Below are 17010 nucleotides of genomic sequence, written 5' to 3'. Positions count from 1 at the left end.
CAACATGTTTTGTTGATTAATATGTTTTAATTAACATTAAATTTGCAAGTAGAAAGTATAAAAAAGATCTGTTCAGATTATTTGGCTTAAGAGTTTTTTAAAAGGTGACAATTTATGGGGGGGTTTTGTATTATTTTTGAATAGGTAATCATTATCTTGGTTCAGAAATCAGAATATAAACAGTAACAATTCTTTCCCCCATCTCTTTGCACTCTCCATTCAGCCCCTTTCCACAGGCAACCAGTTACCAAGTTCTTGCATATCCTTCAGGAGATATTTATGAATTTTCAAGCATAAGTTTATGTGTAGATGTTTGTTTTTCTGTGTATAGATGAATTTACATAAATGATAGCATACTATTCATACTTGTTCTGAATCATGCTTTTCTCCTTCAACAGTATATCTTAGCAATTGGCTTGTATCAGTACACAAAGAGTCTCTTGGTTAACTATGGCTGCCATGCCAAGATACTACAGACTGGGTGGCTTAAAGAGCAGAAATGTATTGTTTCATGGTTCTAGAGACTAGCAGTCTCAGATCAAGATGTTGTAGGGTTCTTCCTTTTGAGGGCATTGAGGGAGAATCTGTTCTGTGCTTTCCTCTTGGCTTTTGGTTGTTTTCTGACAATATTTGGCGTTCCTTGGCTTGGACATTTCTTTCTTCATCTTCACATGGTGTTCTCAGTGTGTGTATATGTGTGTGTGTGTGTGTGTGTGTGTGTGCGCGCGCGCGCGCGTCTCCCAGTTTCGCCTTATAAGAACGTAACTTATACTGGAGTAAGGCCCAACCTAATGATCTCATTTCAATTTGATTTCTCTGTAAACTCTGTTTCCAAATAAGGTCACATTCTGAAGTACTGGGTGTTAGGACTTCAACATTTGAATTCAGGAAAGGGACATAACTCAACCCATAAGAAAAAGCCTAGCCATTCTTTTAAGGACTACATAGTGTTCCATTATGTAGCTGTATCATAATTTATCTGAACGATACCCTGGACATATTATTGGTTTTCAGTGCAGTTTTTTTTTCCCTAGTGTAAGTTTCATAAAATAGGATTATAGTATCTAAGGTTTACGAAATAGTATTTAAATTGTATTTAAATTGTGATTACCCTATAAACTTCAAGTGCCTTGAAGGCAGGATATATTAAGGGAGGAGGGGAGACTTTTAAAGTTCATGTAAAAAAAATAGATACTTAAGACTAACCTAAGAATGTAGGAAAAAAGAACAAATGTCTCTATCTGTATTGGAGATCAGGGAGGGTCCTGCAATACCCAGCATTAAAGCTTTCTAGAAAGTTTCTGTAACCCATATCATGTAGCACTGGCACAAAAAGAGACAAATAGATCAGTCAAACAACACTGTGAGTCCAGAAGCAGATCAAATTGTTTTGGGAGACAATATGTGGCAAAAGTGTTATTTTAATCCAATGGGGGGAAAAGATGTTTTACTCAATAAATGCTGCCAGCACTCTTTGCAGTCCTTCTTGGAGAACAGTTTATCTCCTTGCTCATGCACTATAAAAATAAATTTCAAGTGCATTAAAGTTTTAAATATAAAAAGAAATATCCTTGGAATGAGGAAGACCTTTTCTAACAAGACAGGAAACCCAAAAGTGATAAGGAAAAGATAGACCTATTTACTACATTAAAAAAAGCAAAATACAAAGTCAAAAGACAAATGATAGATTACATAGATATGGTTTGAAATATATATGACAAAAAGGATGCATATCCCTAACATACAAATACCTTCTATACTTTAATTTCTAAGGAGACAAACAACCCAATAAAAAAAGTGGTCAAAGCATAGCAATATGCATTTCACAGAAGGTATCCTGGAAGCTGGAAGTTGGGGTTGGGTTGCTCAACTTCGTCATCATCAGGAAAATGAAAATAAAGAAACAAGACACTTTCCATTCAAGAGATGGACAAAAATTAGGAATTAGGAGTGATAATTTGTAATGAGGGACGAGATCACTCTCAGGCATTACTGGTGGAAATATAAATTGCTATGGTGTTTAACAAAAGAAATGTGGTATTCTCTATGAATTTTTTAAATGCACCTACATTTGATCTGTCACTCCATTTCTGAGAATATATTCTACAGAAATAGAAGTAACAATATGAAAGGATATATGCAGAAACAATTTATTGTAGCACTGTCAGTAGTGGTCAAAAAGAGGAAATAACAAATACCCATCAATGGAGGAATTATTGAGTAAATTATGGAATTATGATGGCTTTACAGAATGAATTCCTTTTCAGTCTAGTTGGATCTGTGCCTGCTGTTCTAAAGGGATAGTCATGACATCTTAACAAACAAAACGAGTTTCAAGAAACACACAAACCCATTTGAGAAATAAAAAAGACAAAATTAATTCCCTGGGATAATGTGGCCATGAAGTAGGAATGGAAGGATATATATCAAGTTATTAGTATTGTAACCTTGGATGCTCAAAGGAGAGAGAGTGAAAGAAAAAGAAAGGGGAGGGGAGTCTCAAGTTGAATTAAAAAACCATTGGAGTATAAATATTAGCACAAATATCTAACCATTGAACAAGGACATGAACTAGAAACTCTAAGTTAACATGAAAATGGAATATGTCCATGGATGAGTACATGATTAGATGGAGTTCTTTTTTGTCTTTGAATACTGTTGTTTTATATCTTACTCTCTAGAGAAATTTGGGGTTCCGGGAAGCCCTGACAAGCATAGTACCCACCTCACAAGCACTCAATTAACAGTAGCTATTTACTAGCAGTAGAATGTTAATGCCGAACTCCTCATCTTGAGACGTTTGGATGGACCCCTGGTAGCCCTGAGTTTGCCCACGTTTTAAGCCCAGATGTCATTAATATTGTGGAACTAGTTGTAAACTTGAGTCTGTAACTAGCACTGTTGAAGGAGGACCATCTAATGGTACATGCAGATTGGTGTGGGGGTGGAGAGATGGTGCCTAAGGCACAGATTCTCACTTCCAACTGGCTACCCTAGGACCTCAGCGAGCAGAGTCCCTGCCTTCCAGTGCCTTTACTGCTTACCCCATATCTGCGTGTTCATTGCAGCCTAAAAGGGGAGGAAGTGTGAAAACTGACACTCTCCTCTTCGTCAGTCATGGAGGTGAGGTGGAAGTTTTGTGGTACTGTGGCAGCTGCCAGTTTTACTTCCTACGGAGGTGGGATCCTTGCCCTCAGCTCTGGATAAAGTTTGGAGCCTTTAACCGCCAGAGCCTGTCAAGTAGGAACTTTGGCCATTTCCCCCCCAGAGTTTCTATAATTAGCATGCAGCTTGTTAAGCAGTATATGACTCACAGAGCAGGTTCGCACTGGGCTGGGTGTGAGAACGGGGCAAAGGGAAGCCTTGGAAAGTGCTGTACTTTTGAATCATCTTCCTTAGTACCTAACTGGCCCACTTGTCACCCAGACATCCAGGGAGCCCATGGGAATATGAGCCATTTGTGGTAAATATATTGATACCACAGGTGCCTGAAATTATTCCCAAGGTCTGTTTTGTTTAGTAATTTTCCCCATACTATGGAAGGAGCTCTAGACTATGAGAGTCAGAAGATCACATATGGCCACTAACTGCTGTGGCACTTTGAGTAAATCCTAGAAACATTCGGTTTTCTCATCAGTAAATTAAGAGGCTTAGCTAGATGATCTCTAAGGTCCCTCTAGCTCAAGATTTCATACTTTACTACTTTGTTTATAGAATCAAGTTGTAGCTTTTCATTTTAAATGCTGGGCCCCACCAGTGACTTAGTCTTAAGCACACATATGTTTTCCAATGCTTCCAGAACAAGGCACTCTTTCTAGACCCCTGATATGTTCTTCTCTGTGATATAAGTGAAAAGGAGTTTGTGGGCCCACTGAATCCTACCTCCCTGATTCCTGTGAAAGCCATTCAGCATTATGAAGAGCTCATCCCTGGGCCACCTTCGGTAGTGTGCATTGACAATTTGACAATTTGGACATGGTAGCCACTTATTTTTTAAAGTTCAAAGATGGCAATACTGCAACAATTAGAGAGCTGTGTGTCCTATTTGTTCAAAATTGCTTCATTTTCTTAAAAGCAAATCATCTTGCTACATGGAGCGTGGTTCATGGAGCACAAGGCTCAGCGTCACTGGGGAGCTTGTTAGAAATGTGGAATTTCAGGCTCCATCTAGAACTGTTGAATCAGAATCTTCATTGTAACAAGATCCCCAAGGACTTTGTATGCACATTAAAGCTTGAGAAACACCACGGTATCACACATATGCATACGTGGAATCATATTCAATGCCAAAAAGACAAAAAAGGGGGAGGACCACAAGTTCTCAGATGGAGATTAGTTATGACCTTTACCTTGGTGACCTTCAGTGTTCTCATACATATAAAATGGACCCTAACAATATATCACAGTATTTTTACTCTGGAATGCTTAAAGGTACCTCAAAAGAGAAGGGAAATCACGCAAGTCACTTAAGAACTTTCCACTTTCTCAAGAGTAGTGGTATGATTTCCCAGGAAGAATGTCTAACAGCAAACAACATTGAGAAGGAGAAGGTAAAGGGTAAGCACTAACAGGGAGTGGCCAGAAAATGCAGGGCAAAGAAGGGGAAAAAATTGAATGGCAAGCTGAGCAAGAGAAAAAGTCAAAGATAGGGGAGTGGCTAGCAGTATTGGAAACTATGAGGAAACTGTCAGAGCTTGGTGTGAACACTCCCCCTTGCAGTTTCAGCAAGTAAGAAGTTCATGATGACATAAGCAAAGAATTTCCAGCACACACTGAGCCAAGCCATCTGATTGTGATGAGTTGAGATTCAAGGAAGTGGAGATCAGAGATAGAGAGAAAGATAAGAGGAATCTGAGAAATAGGGTGATTGCTAGAGTGGAATATAGGAAAACACAAAGCCACCATCCCAATAATGGGAAGGCTAAGTTTCAGAATTCCTGAGCAACTGATCAAATTACAACTCACATTATCATAGGAACTTGCTCATTCACTCATTAAATGATAGCTGAGAAGTAACTTTGCTTTTGAGAGAATTACATGATGCACTCCACCCTTGTTCCTTGTAGGTGAAAGTCATCTTCTGGTAATGAGATGTTTGTTAGTGCCATCTTTTTTGTTTTTATCTTTAGTTTTTCTTAGTTTGCATTCTTTCTCCTTATCATGAAGATGATGTGGTTTTATCCCTCCTGTAAGTTATTTAAAAGATGAGTTCAAACTCCTTCGGCAGATTTTCTGCTGAATGTCTTCTGACAGCTTCACTGAGATTTACACTGAAAGTCATTGAACTCAAACTAGTCTCCAACCACAGATAGGTAGCCCATAGGCATTCAAGTTTATTTTCCCCTTTCAAAAAGATCTGGAGATGTCATTGTAGGGGAAGAAGGAAGAAAGGAATTCAAGAAGAAGCAAAATGAAAGAAAATCTGGCTTATGGAAGAAAGGTCTTCCTATTACAGTAATAATAATGCCAATAACATATATGGATTCCATGTACATATGGAGGGAAGGAGAGCAAACTTTACCTTCCAGCAATATAAAATTGTACTCAATTAGATAATCAAGTAAAGAGAAGAGTCCCTCCCTCTATAATACATATCACTCATAGACTACCACTCTTCAGAGCTCTTCGTTCCTCCTTAATATTCGAGTTTAGATGATTCACAAGACACTCAGTTATCTTCCAGTATATTCTGTCACTTTTTATTAGCAAAATTATCCAGGCCGTATCCAAGGGAGTGAATCAAACAGTGTGCCAGTCTTCTCCCAGTTTTGCAGTGTTTTTATTCTGGAGTGTCCAAGGCAGCTTTGAAAAAAGAAGAGTCACCTAAGGACATCTAGAGGGCATGTGCATCAGGGAGAAGTGGAAACCCCACCCCTCTTAACCCAACTGATCATATTCTAACCTGAACTTGTATGTGCGTATCATGTTTTCGCTCATTATAAGTGTATGTCAGTATGAAACTCAGAACTCTTCTTTGTGCTCGTTTGGAACATCTTTTTTTCTGTCTTCTGCACTCCACCCTTGTTCCTTCCCCTCCTTCCACAACTCAGACGTTGTTATTCATAAGGAGATTGGGGTCATCATTTTGATACACTGTTGTTTGATTGACAGAGTCATTTATTCAATCAATAAGCATCAACTGAGCACTTTGTAGGCATTAAACAGTATACCAGCTGCTGGATTTAAGGTTGTAAGTGGCAAAACCCATGGCCTTGAGCTACCCGGAGTGCAGCTGGCAAGACAGATAAGCAAATACTCTGAGCTGGAGAGGTCTCTGATGCTTCCCTGGGAAACCTAATGGTCAATTAAGTTATGATGTTGGGGGTGAGAGGACAGTGAGAAAGTCTGCCGCTACCAGAGTCATTACCTGTAGGTTTTGTCATATCTTTTTCCATAATAGTTTATGGTCCATGTGAGCTACTATCTTGACTTCTTGTAAGGAAATACCTAAGTTCTGCATCATGTAATTCCATGGGCCTTCTTTGCTTTCTCCTTGCCCTTTACCTGCCAGTCATGGATCCTAATCTCCCACAGCTCCTCCAGCCAGATAGGTTTGTCCCTTCTTCCAACCCCTATAGCTTTTCATTTCTATGAAGTTGTGTTTACTTTTGGAGAATATTCTCCATCTTTATAATTAGACTGTAAACTCTTGGAGAATATATGTTTCATCTTCATAGCCATATGCAGTATCTAGTGGACTGCCTTGAACAAATGGGCAGTAAATAACTCCCAGCAATGAAACTAATATAACCCTGTATGTTGACTCTACTAGGATTAACATAAAATAAAGAAAAAATTAATCACAGCAAATGTTAAGTTAAACTGCTCCAAATTATATACTTGATTTTACTTTGGCATTCAGTGCTAATATATGTTGAAACAAACTCCAAGGTCTAATCCTGTTTCTGATTAATATTTATTTAAATAATGACCTTCTACTACAATTGAATTATGTCATTCAGTGATACTTTAGATCTAAATTTATTTTTGCATTGTCTTAAATGTCATCAGACGATTCATGTCTCGGGCTTTGTAAATATCCTTTGAATGGATATATGAAAGTAAGCAAGTGTCATCAGAACGTGATGCTGTTTTTCAGTTCAACATTCCTTTGATGAAATATTTGTTTGTGGGCTTTTTCTGCTATAATTATTTTCCAGATGTGGTCTCACAAATCACTTCAGAAGTTAGTCCATTTCAAAATATTGTTCTTTTGTGTTTCTTCGCTTCATAGAAAATCAGAACTGTTCCTTAAAACCACAGCAAATGATTAAGCAAATTAGATAAAGTAGAATCATTGGCTCCAAGATATACCCCCCAAGAAATTCAAATTATTTTTTTAAACTTCCCATATCTTCTCCATTGCATGGGGAATGACCTTGTTGCAGGAGTGGCCCCCAAGTACACTACCAGGCAGGCAACCAGCCCCAAGTCATGAAACAAAAGGGCTCCCAGACCAAATTAAAACACTTGAATCACATAGATTATTAAAATCAGTTGAAGCACACAGTGGGAAGCCAGGGGGAAAGCCATGAGGTAAGAGAACCACACTTCAGACTGAGTATAAGCAGGCTGGAAGGGCCACACTGCTTGAATTCTGGAGTACACAGTATTTATATGTCCTCCCTCTACTGCATCTGGTTTTGCCACCAATAGTGTGCTTACAAGGACTAGAGTTGAGTTTCCAGCAAGGGAGCCAGAAATGGGTGTACCTGAGCCTATGACACACACTTTATCAGACACCGAGACAAGAATGCACAGCCACAGTTGTAGCTTGCTCATGAACCTGATAAATAACCATGTAATTCTTAGAAGATTTGCAGACCTAAAATGGGTGTCACCAGTAAGTGGCTGAATTAAGATCTTGTGGAGGTTGGGGGCATCTGGGTGGCTCAGTTGGTTGGGTATCCGACTCTTGATCTCAGCTCAGGTCTTGATCTCGGGGTCATGAGTTGACGCCCCACACTGGGGTCCACATAGAGCATAGAGCCTAACTAAAGGAAAAAAAAAAAGACCTTATGAACATGAAGTGCACATGTGTATTTATTTTATCTTGAATATTTAGTGCCTCATATATCTAGTATCTCTTGTATATTTGGTCTCATGTATATTTAGAATATTATGAAAATTTAGTGCCCAGGTGCCTTATGAATATTAGGTCTCTTTTGGTCTTTCCATCCCTCACTATGTTTAACACACACATGCTCTACTTGTTAACTACTTACTTTATACTTAACACATTCTGTGAATTATGCTGATGTCTAACAAACTATTTCTTACTACCTAATTATACCCAAAAAATCTCAAAAGGTGTTGCCAGTTTTTTACAAACTCAAACTTATTCATCTAAAATTACTGAATATTCACAAAAGCAAATACACATTATAACCCAATATGTATTCTTTGTTTATTGCTGTTGCATGTTTCTTTTTGACCACAAGTCCTTGGTTATTAAAAAATCACAGGCTGTAATATTTGAGCTGGATTTGCTACCAACCCTAGTAATCCTTGTAAGCACATGAAGAATACTTTTCTCATTATTTTGCTCAGGCAGGCTGTGATGCTGATAACTCTCCATCCCAGTTTTGTTTTTTTTTCAAGATTGTGTTTATTTATTTATTTGACAGAGAGAGAGATCACAAGTAAGCAGAGAGGCAGGCAGAGAGAAAGAGGGGAAAGCAGGCTTTCTGTTGAGCAGAGAGCCCAATGCGGGGCTCGATCCCAGGACCCTGGGATCATGATCTGGGCTGAAGGCAGAGACTTAACCCCCTGAGCCACATAGGCACCCTCCATCTCAGTTTTCATCCCTTTGTGGGCTAATTGGTTTTACTTAACTTGGACCACCTGAGATGCTACTGGGCCACATGGATACCAAATAGCTCTTGGGTCACAGGTATGAGTATACACATGTGCCAAAGAAATTCACCGCTACTTAGAAAACAGTAGCAAGCCTGTGTTATTTTATTTTACTCCCTGAACAGAACCCTCAACAGCTCCCAACTGCCCTCAGGATAAGAGTAGCTTGTAACTCTAGCGGTGTGCTAGAACTTGCTCATAGAGGCTCCTAAGAGCCAATTGTGTGCATCACTTTCCACTAAGGTCTTCATTCAGTGACATCAAGCTAGGAACTTGAAATCAGCTAAATTGGGAGTATTGACACCTCAGAAATTGGCAAACAGTACAATTAAGGCTGTGCCTCAACAGCACCAGTGCTGGTCATTTACCATTTACCAAGATACCACTGTGTACGTGGCCCTTCATGCTCCCACCCCATGGGATCCCTCAAGCCCCATTCTTTTTTACTGAACTCCACAATCAAATGAAATATCTTTTATTTTTCGCTCCCTCCATGCAAAGAGTGCTGCTTGGTTAGTGGGTCTTTTGGAGGTGCTGAAAGCATGAGAGCAGATCCGTAAAGAGTGGAATTAAAGTCCTATAAAAAGGGATCTGAAGAGCTCTCTAACCCTTCCCAGCACATGTAAACACAGACCAGAGGTATCAGCTATGAATAGGGAAGAGGGCTCTCATGGAACGTGACTGGCTGGTGCCTTGATCTTGGACTTCCCAACCTATAGAACTATGAAAAATCAGTTTCTGATGTTTCTAAGCCACCCAGTCTGTGGTATTTTGTAACAGCAGCCCCAACAGGGACACAAGGGAAAAAGAACCCAGGGCCATGGACTGGCCTGGCTCTTTTCCAAAAATCCTAAAATACAAGAGCATCCAGCTGGTACCAAGGACCAAGAACCAGAGATTCTCCCCATGAGCTACCAGCTAGTACAGATTACAGTCCTATTTAATGCAAAGTGCTTAGATTAGGGGAGACCTCCAAGGCAGTGGCTCTAGCGAGCAATTGAATCAACTGGAAACTTAAAAACTATCCAGGCTGCCTTCCAGGCTACTGCTATCAAACTCTGGGGGATGGGGAAGCTCGCCGATCAGCGTTCTGGGTTTTTTATTATTATTATTATTCCTAGTGATTGCAGTCCAAAGTGAGCCCCAACTAAGTACTCTGACTCTCATATTCTCTCCTTCTAGCGTAGGTAAGAATTAAGGGCAAAGATGAACAGCCAGCTTTCTACACTCTTAGACACATATATCGTCTCATTGGTAATTTGTGAATAGTTGCATATGTTAGCAAAGCTTTGTTAACATTCTGATCCCATCTTGACACCGCATAACTGTTGGCGAAGGCAATTTCAACAATGAAGAAGTGGGAGAAATGACTACATTTTGTGTAAATATGTGTGCATTTAAAATCTGAAAGACATATGTAATGATGTCATTTAAGATTTTAAATGAAGGACAATACTTAAAATAAGATTCGTCTGTAATCCAATTTCTCAGCAGTAGAAAACATTGTCTTTTATTTACAGCTATTAAACATATGGCTGAGAGAATCTTACCCTACAAGCCTTAAGATTTGGAATCTGACTTCATATTAATGCATACAGTTTATCGTGCCATCATGTGCTTTCCCATTAGATTTGAAGACTAGCTCTTGCTCCCTTTTTAAACTTAAAGACAGTTGCTCTGGGATGTCAATTATATGATACTCCATTGGGCTTGATTATGTGATGATTGTTAATGCACTAAAGTACTTGTATATTTCTTATGTACTAATAGATTTTTTTTAAAGGGTAAGACCCAAAATGGCCTGAGAAGGGTCTTTCTACTTAATCTTTCTGGCCTTGGACAAGGGACACACAATCTCTTATAACTGGTTATTTATTTCTACCTTTAAAGAATATGGACCAGGTGGACACCATGGACTATATGGTGTATGTAAATGAACATCTCAAATGATGCGTGTGTCCAAAAGACGATCAATGATGAGGGAGGGGATGGTAATGTTCCTTCAGAGCTGCTCAGCTCAGTGTGTCCCCTTCCTGCTGTGCTGCTATAGCACTGCTTCTCACAAGGTGAACAGGAATCAGAATCCCCCAGAGGGCTTGTTAAAGCACAGACTGCTGGACCCCACCCCAGAGTTCAATCTGTTTGGTCTGGAATGTAGCCTGATCATCTACTGCCCTAACAAGTTCTCCAGTGGTATTACTGGACCTGAGACCATAATTTGAAAACCACTGCTCCTGACCAAGGGGAAGAATTCTGTGCTTGCTAGATTGCCCTAGGCCTTTTTTTCCAGTTTCACAGGGACCCTCCTGTGCAGTAGCATGCTTCCTCCCATCCCTAATCATCATCATCATAGCAGTAGGTAGTATTTCTTGAGTTCTAAGTACCAAACACTGTACATACAGCACCACAAACCTTTGGAAGAGGCACGGTTATAATCTCCATTTTGCAGGTGGGGAAACAAATCAGAAATATACCAAAGGTCACATAGCCAAGATGAGACCCGAATGCATGTCTGTTTAGCTCCAAAGCCTGGAATCTTAATTTGTTCCAGATAAGCTCATTTTTTTCCCTTTGATTTCTCACAACTAAAACTTTCTGAACACAAGGCTGAGGGTAGCAGTCCAGTTAAGCAGGCAGTGCGCTGGGAGGGCAGGATGAGGTACGATCCTGAGCATCTTAATCAAGGAAGAAGCCAGTGACTGTCTCTTCCTACAAGGCCACCCTGGCTGCCATCCCTCCTTTTATCCAGCTTATAAGAAATAACCAGCACTTCTGTCAACAGGATCCAGAATTTTCTGTATGCAGGACAGTGTTTGGGCAATTGTTACTGGGGATGTATCTGAGATCCTCACAGTGTACTTTTAGATACTATTTAGTCTTCTTGGAATGATACAAATATCATGTCAAGAGGGCCTTTATGATGTGAGTCACAAAAGAACTTCAGACCTTAAATAATACGTCAGGGTTTTTTTTGTTTTTTTTTTTTTTTGTCCTTCCTGTTAAGTGACAGATCTTTATATAAATGTTTTATCGATACTTTTCTTTAAGGAAATTTCTCTTCTTTTTTTGAGTTAACACATTATATTTACTCATTTACAATTTTTACCTTAAATACAGAACATCCAATTATGAAACTGCCCTGAGGTTTGGCACTTGCTGCTTTGGTTTTAAGAACTCTGACCAAGCCCAGGAAACCAAAATTGTTCAATACGTATGGAGTTAGAACTGAACCTAGAGGAATTCTCCAAAACTCAAGAGTTTCTATGTCACTGTTTTCTAGCCTTAGGTAAGATTTCACTTTAAAATCTGAGGGATGAATTTAGTTTATAGGCAAAGAAATACAGGAAGTTTGGCAAAGCCTATCAAATCCTGTGAATATAGTACGTGCTTCTGTTTCCTTTGCTACCACTTGGAGTACGAGAGCCCGTGTGGCATTTGGTGCAGGCCGATGAGGGGCAGCACCTAATGCCATGTAGAATGGATGCTGTAGATACAGCGTCAGTATCTGCTTAGCTTCAAGGTACAGGGTGGACATATGGGCCAGGCATGAAGTGCCAGGTTACCTTAACCAAAAAGCAATAAGGAATGAGAGTAGGTCAGTACAACTTCCAGCTTTCTCTCCTATCACTGGGATAGTTGCAAGGCATGCTCCATGGATTGTCAGAGGGTCCCCAGGAGCACTCAGCCCCAGCTTCCCATATCTGGATTCTACCCAATAAAGCATCCTTGATTGTCTCTTCCCTGTCTTATCTCAGCTTCCTGTTCCCCACAGTGCTTCCTAGGATCATCTCCTAAATAAACTGCTTGTACCCAAATCCTTTTTTATTTTAGTGGGAACCCGGACTGAGACACCATGATGGGCATGGATTTTGTTACCTTGGAGCTGTAGTGGACGTAGTTACATGTTGGAGATATTTCCTTATGTGCATATATATAGCCTGTGGTGATATGAAACCATGCGTTATTAGGATTATTTACTGACCAAGATTTCCAATCTGTACGGGAAATAGTTAAAATAAAAACTGAATGAAAGTAAAAATAAAACGGTTAAACTTGGGCAAAGCTTTTACCCTAATGCTTTATTATCTATTTGCATAATTAAACAAGTGGAAAGGAAATTATTAGCAACTCCATCTTTAAATGCGACCGATGTCCAAGGAAGTCATGAAGAAAGCTCTTTGTGCTGATAAAGCAAAGGCCTGTTCTCCAGACTTCTGTGTTTATTGTTCTGTTTCTAACCATTTTATTCCAAACAAACGGACTTGCTTGTCATTTTACCCCACCCTTCCCTAGCACAGGGCTCCCATTCTTCGAAACAGTAACTAATTCATTTCCAAGGAGAATATGAAGAAGGCGGGTGTCTATAAAAGGACTGCAGAGAGAAGTGGGGCACATTTCCATTGCGGATTCCATGGCAGTGCAGAGTTGACGGCAGAGCAGAGTGGGAGGTCTGAAGCCTCAATTGGCTCGATTTCCAGGGGATTCCTGGAGTTCACATGCAACCCTGGGGAGAGGCAAATGTTCTTTCTCACCTTCCTTGAGTTATACCTTAGATGATTCAAAGCCAAAGACTGATGAACTCTAAGTGAGCTTCTTGACTTTTGTTTGTGTGCTGAGCAGGTTAGAGATTTAAAAATAATCTCCAGTGTAACCTATGGTGTAGTGTATGTGTTAGGTCAAATATTGTAGCCCGTAATTGAAAATACTGTGCAATTCCATGCAGTCTCTTGTTCAAAGGTAATGTGGTTGTCAAAGAATTATGAAGTCCAAAACTCATAAATGATCTTTTAAAATATCTAGAGGAACTTATGCTCTCTTGGGTTATAATTTCATAGGTATGAACTTACAAACACATTTTGGGTTTAGAATTTTCATTTGGATATTTTCAACCAAGCGTTCTCGGGGAAATTAGGAGAAATATCTTTTGTGTCAACATGTACAGAGAAATGTAAAAACTAAATGATGCATTTTACAAAAGAGGGTCTAGAGTGTATCAGGCATAAGAACTTAGAATTCTTTTTTTTTTTTTTTTGAAGTTTCAGAAAAAGTTGTTCTGGGAATAGTGAATTCCACTTGAGAAACCTAATACATACATAGTAGCCGAATTAAAATACTGACTAGAGGGTTCATTTGAAAAATCCTACAGAATTTTTACATGTTGGGAATAGCTTTATATTCTTAACACACTGCACTTAGGTTTCTATTCAAAGCAAAAATAACTTTGCATAGATCTTCTCTTTCTTCACTCTCTCAAATAATCTATTCCTTCGGGGTAGTTGCTCTCAATCCTGATTTTGTGACCCTTCAGATCATCTTTAATTTACTCCAAAGATTTTTTAGAAGAGTCAGCAAATCATTTCCTTTTTTTAAAAAAAGGAAAGAAAATCATTTCCTTTAAGTTAAAACACAGATGAGTGAAATATTCATTTTTTGAAAAGATGAACAGATAACGAGAAGTCAAGAGGTTACATTTAGTTGCTGTCTCTCTTTGCGTTCATGAAAATGTTCTTTTGGCAAAGTTTCCTTATTTCACACAATTTTAGTGTAATCTCCACCCTTTTCATTTCCATAGGCCTTGCTGATACAAAGAAAGTTACCAGACTGAATCACTATACCGCATGCCAGAAACTAATATAACACTGTAGGTTAATAATACTGGAATGAAAAATAATTTAAAAATTAAAGATATTTTTTAATTTATTTTTTATTTATTTTCAGCATAACAGTATTCATTATTTTTTCACCACACCCAGTGCTCCATGCAATCCATGCCCTCTGTAATACCACAAGATCAAAAAAAGTTACCAGAGATTACTTTGAAATCATGCCCTTTCTGTAGCAAGTTCATAAATGAATTTATTTGTCAAAATGGCATTGACATATTTTTGGTAAAGTAGAAGACACACTTGTTTGAAAAGTTCGCTACTTAGATGTTCTTTTGTATGCACATTGTGTTGTACGTGCAGTCTAGCTGCGCGCCGCAGCCTTCCTATCGAAACAGTGGATTTATACGAGAATGTTACATAAGAAATGTTATGTAAGAAACATGAAGACATTTAGTTCAAAAAGCGATTTCTTATTTTACTTATACAAAGCTTAAGTAACCAAAAAGACTAGCCGATCATGTTAGCCTTTTTCATGATGCCACCACTAAAAAAAGATACTTATATTGCAGAATGACTTAAATGGAACGTGAGGTGAAGGGTTAACAGCTCCAGAATTCAGCTCCAGAATTCTTTTCTTCTCTTTTCCTCCCCTGGCTTGTCTTTTCCTTCATGACAACATTTTCCTCCCATGAAATTCAATTCCAACTCTTCTTGAGCATAGGAGTCAGAGAGTGAGGGCCAGGAGGAAAGGCCAGGACGGAGAGATGTCCTAGCCTCAGGGGGCTTGAGAATCACCCAGAGTGTGGATGAAAAATGCAGATGCCAGGGGCCACCCCAGAGATTCAGATTTAGGAGTTGTGAGCAAGGTCTGAGCCTGGGCTTCTAGTGATTTCCCAGGTGGTGCTCGCTCGTGTTAACCAACCGTGGATCACGTGTTGCCCAGTTCCCAGAGACAGGGCAGTGAAAAAGTGAGGTCAAAGACACCAGGCTCAGGTGCTGTGAAAACACCTCTGGTTTCTTCTCTCTCTCTGCAGATTCTTTTGTTTGTGTGATTTTGTCAAAGTTCCTTAACTTCTGAAATCTCGGTTTTTCAACTGGAAAGTAAGAGGGCGGCTCCAGATCAGGTGGTTTTCAAACCGTGCTTGAAGGCAGTCTATAAGTACAACAGGATGCCTCGGGGGCCAAAAGGAGAAATGGGAGGAGGGGGTCCAATGAGCTCTTTTCTTTTCACGGCTCCTGACCACGCCTACTTCAACACTTTTATCTTCTATCTCTTTCATATAGTCTACTTCTGAGTGTAGGATCATTTTAAAAAGATTGTATAACTCAAATTTAAAGGAAATGAAAAATCCGAGTCTGAAAATGACTCATTGCTTTTTTTAAAATGTGCAGAACCGACTCTGGATTTAGTAGACTTCCAGAAAATCTCTGGTCCTTCCAGGCATCCCAAGTGTGCTATAAGGGTAGCAGCAAATGCTTTCTCTCTGCCCATGAATGTAACACTTGAGCCTGTACACCCGGAGGCCCATTGTCTGATGTGTTTTTAGCTAAACAGACCGAAGAGAGTAACATCAAGCATTTCTCTGCAGAGTCACGTCTGATTCATTAAAAATCTAACCTTCCCCCAAATAGATATTAATTGCCTTCTGTTGCAGAATATTTTGGAACATAATTCTTAATTATGTCTCCAACTATTATGTGATTTGACCATTTTGGAGCTAAAAACCTATCCCATGGAATTCCGCTTAGAGTAGTTTGTTCCAACTCTCGTCACACCGTCAGTTTGTCTATTTTATACACCATGCTAATTTTTGCATGGTGGTAGTATTTCATTATAATCAGCCTTCATTTTTAATAAGACCATGTATATATCACATTATAGATCTCAGTCTTTGTATGAATTGAAAGCTATTAATCTTCCCAGGGTTAGGTTATGTTAACCAGATTGTAATGTTCTTTTTATTATGTTCCTTATATCCCCTTTATCTCCTACTGCACCAATACCTTTCTACTATCTTGGAATAAATTAATTTCAGTTATGAGATGAAAAATTTTACTGTAAAAAATAGAAACTGCAGTGTAAATTTTTGTCATATTGTCAACCGGAACTGGTATGTTTTATTCTAACTAGAGACTTGAGTTGACTCCTTGATTTTTAATAGTGGGGTAGGAAAATGAAGATTGGTATCTTTCGGTATCCACTCATTCATTCGTTCAGCAATCTTATATTAGGAATTCTATGTGCTAGGCACAGGGGGAGTATTAGAGGTAGGAAAATGAGACTGTGTCCCTGCCTGCAGGCATTTCCCAGTCTATGTCATAGATAGAGAACTATTCGATTCGTAGGTAAGATGTGACCCACGGTAGCTTTGACAAGAGGTACAGTGACAACAGCAGCTTACTGGTAGAGAGGACATGCAAGGGACTTCCTGGCTGTTGCTGTGGCAAGTCCCCAAGGAGAGGGACCAGCTACTCTAAAGGCAATGACCAAAGGCAAGTTGCAAACTTAGGTCTAATAACCTAGTGATGGGTAACTAAAGGATGGGAT

The 17010-nt window shown here is 39.3% G+C and overlaps 1 protein-coding gene and 1 long non-coding RNA gene across 4 annotated transcripts in view; one reads left to right on the top strand and one right to left on the bottom strand.

Moving 5' to 3' along the window:
* DMD (dystrophin) overlaps positions 1-17010 on the top strand; it is a 2119021-nt gene that overhangs the window by 1695832 nt on the left and 406179 nt on the right. The window lies entirely within an intron of this gene.
* LOC123394740 overlaps positions 6898-17010 on the bottom strand; it is a 68946-nt gene continuing 58833 nt past the window's right edge. Inside the window, exon 3 of the long non-coding RNA XR_006609487.1 lies at positions 6898-7994. This is a non-coding gene — a long non-coding RNA (uncharacterized LOC123394740). The remainder of the gene's footprint in view (positions 7995-17010) is intronic.

The sequence above is a fragment of the Mustela putorius genome, unplaced genomic scaffold, assembly GCF_011764305.1.
Source record: "Mustela putorius furo isolate JIRA1106 unplaced genomic scaffold, ASM1176430v1.1 tig00003836_pilon_pilon_pilon, whole genome shotgun sequence".
In the NCBI taxonomy this organism is placed as follows: Eukaryota; Metazoa; Chordata; class Mammalia; order Carnivora; family Mustelidae; genus Mustela; species Mustela putorius.
This window is presented reverse-complemented; position numbering and strand designations above follow the sequence as displayed.